We start from the raw sequence: 6,611 nt of genomic DNA on the forward strand, positions 1-6,611 counted from the left end.
GTCAGCCCACGCATAACCTCCTGCATTTGTCCTATATAAATGTTTTCTACCACCACCAAGGGATGCTGTTGTGCATCAGCTACTATGCTGCTGGCATGACCTTGGGAGCCGTATGGTGAGATAGCTAGCTCTTTCAATATGACCTACTAGACTGGAATAAATGCAATGTCGAGCAAGAGAATCTCTAAGAGCGCTGCAATTGATCGCATGCAGAGCGCGATTGGCGAGCATTCAGCACGATTCGTTCGGAAGGGTGATAAAGCAAACTAATAAGTGCTTGTTCTTTTTCCGAGAATTACGCGAACGCACTTGTACACCAGAAAAATGTGCTTATGGTCGAGAACAATGTCGAGGCCTGCAGGCGGACAACGTTTCTCGCTTGGCTCTTTGCATAGCTGAAAAACACATTTGGACCAGGTATAGGACGAAGGAAACATGTAGTTGATCATCTGAAATCGAATATCGCATCACAACACGCGGGGTCTTGACGGCGTTGAGAAAAACACAGCTATTCGTCACCAGACGAGATGAAATCCTCCGCATCATGCCGCCAGCAGCGGAATGTTTTGCCCACCAAGTGGCGGGCGCCCCATTCGCTCCTCCTCCGAAACGTCGTTCGTGACGTAGGCCGGGAAATGTCTTTTCGTTGCAATTTTCAAAGGGTTTAGGAGCGGTGTTGCTGTGACACAAGTGTTGCCTCCGCGCAGTTTAATAAAACTAACTATATAGTAACAGATCCCTAAAAATTATGAAACTTCCGATTCTTCCAGAACACCTAATAACAGCACTTCTAATATTGCAGCAGCTGTTACACAGAAATAACTGCTGTGGCCGCTGAGCGAGAGCAGCAATCGAGGGCACCAGGGACAGGACCCACATTTTTTTTCTGCTAACCTCCGCTATAATCTCATCATCGCTCCAATCCGCAAGAAAATGCACCCTGAGCGAGACCAGGGCCACAGGATAGCCAGGGCGCATGCCCTTCACAGACAATATAGTGAGGACCAAGAGGTGGTCTACGTGGGCGCAGCAGAATATACGTCAGGCTCCCGTAAGGTCCTGGCTGTAGCCGACAATCAAGCAAAGCTGCTTACTTCCAGCTGTACAATCACCAATTCTACCACAAAGGCCTAGGGGGCAGCCATCGCGCTTGCTCTCACTTCTACATCTGCTACGAAAATTATCTCTGACTCCAAATCTGCGATTCTAAATTATGCCAACGGCTATATATCCAGCACCGTTGCTCTCATATTACGCGTCTGGCAGCCGCGGCACACCATAAGCCTCATTTGGATGTCAGCACATGCCGGCCTCGCTGGCTGCGAAGAGGTTAATTCCCTAACCCGAGGTCTTACATTCTGGGCTAGTGAAATGGAGCCCTCTCTACAGGCCGGGGAGCGCCTTCTCTCTTTCAGTGATATTCTCTTGTACTAACCGGACAAACGAAGGGAATATACACCCCCAGCCCACTCTCCCACCATAGCGCAGGCCCTATACTGGCGAAGCTTGCAGACTCGGACTGCTCCATACCCTACACTACTACATGCCCGATACAAAGACCAGTTTTCGTCATCATGCAGGCGCTGTGGCAAACCAGGACACTTCCTACACATCCTTCTTACATGCCCCACATTTCCTCATCCCCCATAACCAAACTTAGCAGTCCTACTGGGAGTCTCTCATGAAGAGCACCTCAAGTCAAGACCAACGGAAGATCATTTCCAGTGCTATTAGGAGGATTGCTTTTCAAGGACTTTCTTTTCCCTTATAATGGTGTCTTCCAGATAGTATTAGAGCACCCAAGTGCCATAAAGGGAGCTTCGCCCCACTGTTCTTCAATGGCAATAAAATGTTTCTACCACCCACCTTCAACATCGGCTACTTCATCCCATTGCGCTCCTTCTCCTTCTAGCTGAAATGCACGCGTCACTGCCCCCTCCTCAGGAGCATCGCCCCGATGAGGTGTTACCGTCACGCAGAAGAGCGGGGAGAAAAAGCGTTCAAGAGTTACACCACGAGTCTGGCATCACGAAACAGACTACATGCAGCCTGAAAGTCAGTCAGGGGTTCGCTCGTAGTATGGCTTCATTCGCACCACATGTACAACTTCACTGCGCTTGCTGTTGTGCGATGAATGAGCCGGCGAGGCTGGTGTAACTTTATACGTTTTGTCGCTGAGGCGGCGGACAACAAAGTAAGGGCCGACGTAACGGCGCCTTAACTTTTCGGACAACCCGAGGTGACGAACGGGCGTCCAGATCCGCACATAGTCGCTCTGGTTGTGAGTAACGTAGCGGCGTACAAGGTTGTAACGATCAGCCTCAATCTGCTGCTGGCGGTGAATACGCTGTATGGCCAGTTGCCGCACTTCCGCGCGCTGAACATAAGTTGCGACATCGACGTCAAGTTCAGTCTCACTGTCAGCGAAGGAGGGGGGGGATACATCCGATCTGGCGACCTGCTCGTGGTCCCCCCTGCACGTTGAGTGGGTGAAGGTGGTTTCGTGTGCCTGGCGTTGCTCAATGACTGACAGCCAGCGGTCGGTATGGGTTCAGCCGGGGCCCATAATGAGGGGTGGCAAATCCCCGGGGAGCTCCCAGCGTACTCCCTTGGCATTGCAAGCGTGTCATGCACACGTTAGCCGTTGCCGGAGCGGCGGCAGGTCCAGAGTGGGTCTGGGCGGGGCGCGTGTAATTCGGAAAAGAGTCCCGTTTTGGAGTCGGTTGGCAGGCCAAGGGAACGCCCTGCCCGCTGCCAAGTGAACGGCGGCGTAGCTGCGGAAACGCGGCTAGCTGAGTTCATTCTGGGCTCTCTTTCAGCATCCAAGTTGGTCGGCAGGCCAAAGGAAAGCCCTGTCCGCTGCCAATAACGGCGGCGTAGCTGCGGAGTACGGCCAGGAAACGCAGTTGGTTAAGTTTGGATGCTGAACAAAGACCAACATGCGGAGCGGTCGGCAGGCCGAGGGAAAGCCCTGCCCGCTGCCTAGGGAACGGTGGCGTAGCTGTGGAGTACGGTTAGGAAACACAGCTAGCTGACTCTGTATGTTGGACCAAAAATTCCCCTCGTGCCTAAAGGTGTTCCCAGCCACAAACGCGTTGGTTTCCGTTCCGAAGGGAACTGGGCCTTGACCGAAGCCTGGCGGCTGGGGCAAACCTAGTTCGGGTTGTGGGGAACTCACCTCTGGCTTAAAAGAGTGGAAAGGAGATGTAGAGTAGCTATAAGCTAGTAATGCTGAAACTTGGGAAAAGACTGGTGGAACACAGGTGGAAGCACCTAGTACGGAAAGGCCTAAAGGCTGAGTACACACCCTGAAGGGTGCAGGAACGGTGTGAAAGTGTACCTCTGAAACGGCTAGTAGCCGGTGAACAAATCACCAAGTGCTCACGTGGGAAGTATCTTCTGGAGGATACAAGGATCTCCAGCACTAGAGCGGACATAAGCATTGGATGGGATTAAAGCGTTTCTTCAGTTCCAAGGACGCCGATGAAATGTACCATCCAGCATGCCCTGCCGAGAGAAAACCGTGAAAGACTATCCATCAGTGTGCTCCAGATTGAAGTCTGGCCACTTGCGGAGTATCTTGAAGTAGGCATGAACGTTGCAAAATCTATCTCTCAGTACTTCAACTAGAGTCGGGGTGGGGGAACCGAGCTGGGTGGACGGGGAACCTCAAACGGCTTCAAGTAGGGAACCTGTCTCAGAAGCCGGAGACCCGGCAAACGCATTGCGGTGGTGGAATGATCCAAGGGCCGAGGGCCGCATATTCGGCTAAGATGAGTGCTCGCCCTCTACGGAGGCCCATATGGGAGCTCGACTCGAATTGTCTGACAGTAAATCCTACGCTGTCCACATTCCTCTCCAACTTCCCATAACCCTATCCTAATTCCTATTTCCCATTACCGTACAACCCATCCCTTCCGCCACTTCCCAGGGCAGATACGTGGGGTCTCCCCGGGCCCGCTTCCTCGGCTGTGGGTCGCTTTAGTAGCACCTCCCCCTTTTATTTAATAACTTCATATCAAAAACTTTTGCCTTATTGACCTGTTCATTTATTTTTCGAATTGCGGAACTTTCTCTCCCCGCGATACATTAGTGGTGCGGGCGGAGTCTGACTTTGGACTCCATCTTACCTTATGTCAGGGAAGGAGCAACGGGTAGCATAGCATCCAGGTGGGTGGTTACTTGGCGACCGAATACTAATTCAAAGGGATTGAACCGCGTCCTTTCTTGTTGCGCGGTATTATACACGAATGCTGCGTATGAAAGAATTTTTTCCCATGTTTTGGGCTCAACATCACCATACATTGAAAGCATGTCGGTCAAGATCCTGTTGAGGCGTTCCACCAAGCCATTTGTCTGTTGGTGGTAGGCTGCTGTACGTCTATGGCTGGTGTGCGTGAGCTTTATTACAGTCTCAGTGAAGCGAGCCATAAATGCAGCTCCACGTTTGGTAACGATAGCTGCAGGAGCGCCATGACGCAGGACGATGTCGTGGAGACCGAATTCGGCGACGTCAACAGCAGTACCACTTACAAGTGACGCAGTTTCAGCGTACCGTGTCAAGTAATTCGTCGCGACCACAATCCACTGTTTTGCAGTGGGCGACTTCAGAAAAGGGCCGAAGAAGTCTATGCCAATTTGCTCAAAAGGGGTCTCTGGGGGTGCTATAGGCTGCAGAAAGCCAGCTGGTACAGAGGAGGAGATTTGCGCCGTCGGCAATCACGGCATGTTGCTACGTATTTACACACTGATGGTAATAAGTGGGGCCTGTAGTACTTCAGCCGAATCTTTGCCAGCGTGCGACTGACACCCAAGTGGCCGGCAGATGGTTCATCATGACAAGCGCTCAAGATTTCGGGCCGTAACGTGGATGGCACAAGTTGAAACGTCTCCCTGGTGGTGTAAAAGTTGCGCTTGTAGAGCACTACACGGTGCAGAGTGAAGAACCGCAGCCCACGACGAAACAAACTGGGTACGCTAGCGTTAACACTCAATGAGTGGCGACAACTTACAGTCGGTCCGTTGAAGCTCGGCTATACGGGAGATGCTAACGGCACAAAGGATAGGACAATCTTCGCTGATGTCTTGCGTATCCGGTTCTACGGGCGCTCGTGATAAACAGTCTGCGCCTAGGTGCTGCCAGCCCGACTTATAGACCACTTTCATGTCGTACTCCTGTAACCGGAGGCTCCACCTGGCCAACCGCCCAGAACTATCTTTAATGCTGGCTAGCCAGCATAGAGAGTGAGGATCACTGACAAGACGGAATGGTCGCCCACAGATGTACGGTTGGAACTTACTCAGAGCCCGGATGACGGCAAAAACTCTTCTTCTGTGGTCGAATAGTTCCTTTCTGAGCGAGAAAGTCTACGCTCGTGAAGGCGACGACTCGTTCAGCACCATCCTGCCACTGTATGAGGATTGCTCTGAGGCCGACATTGCTGACGTCATTGTGGATATCTGTGTCTGCAATCTCGTCAAAATGAGCTAGTATCGGTGGAATTTGCAGGCGGCGCGGAGTTGCTTGAACGGTTCGTCTTGGGCACTCCCTCATGAAAAGCGTGTGTCACCTCGAGTCAAGGCTGTTAATGGCTCAGTTAGGCGAGAACAATCTTCAACAAAGCGGCGGCAATATGAGCAGAGGCCCAGAAAACATCGGAAGGCCTTCTTGTCGGTTATGCGTGGGAAACTGGGGGCGGCTGAAGTCTTGTCGGGGTCTGGGAGAAGACCTTGTGTGCTGACCACATGTCCCAAGAAACGGAGCTCTTCGAAGGCGAAATGACATTTCTCTGGCTTGATAGTTAATTGTGCAGACGGGAGAGCTTGAAGGACAATGCGCAATGGCTGCAAGTGTTGTTCGAAACTAGACGAAAATGTGACCACGTCATCCAGGTACACAAGGCACGACTGCCACTTCAGACCAGCTTAAATAAGGGCCCATCAGGTGTTGAAACGTGAACGGCGCAGAGCAGAGCCCGAACGGGAGCACCTTATATTTGTTCAGACCGTCGGGCGTCACAAAAGCTGTTTTGTCGCGGTCTCGCTCGTCCACCTCGATCTGCCAATATCCGCTTTTCAGATCTAAGGAAGAGAAGAACCTGGCGTCTCCGAATCGGTCAAGCGCATCATCGATTCTGAGGAGTGGGTACACATCATTTTTATTACCATGATTCAGGTTCCTGTAATGAACGCAGAATCGTAACGTGTTGTCTTTCTTTTTCACCAGGATGATCGGCGACGCCCACGGACTTGTTGACGGCTGTATAACATCGTCTGCAACCATTTCATCGATTTGCGTTGTAATAGCCTCCCGCTCTGTAGGCGAAACACGGTATGGACGCTCACAAACTGGTGGAGTGGCCGAATCGATGACGATGCGATGCTTGGCTACCGGCGTACGTCCGACCTTGTAGCTCGTCGCGAAGGAATCTTTAAAATCAAGTAGCAGGGACAACAGAAGGTTCTTCTCATGAGGTGACAAACCCGGGTTGATTTTAGCCTCCTGAAGGGCGTTGCGTGATGCGGATTTGTCGTGAATATTCGTCTCCAGAGGGCAGATTCCGCAACTCATTCACATTGTGGAGGATGGCGACAGCAGTTCCTTTCGCGAG

The sequence above is a fragment of the Amblyomma maculatum genome, chromosome 5 (assembly GCF_055883805.1).
Source record: "Amblyomma maculatum isolate TAMU_Amacu chromosome 5, ASM5588380v1, whole genome shotgun sequence".
Lineage (NCBI taxonomy): Eukaryota > Metazoa > Arthropoda > Arachnida > Ixodida > Ixodidae > Amblyomma > Amblyomma maculatum.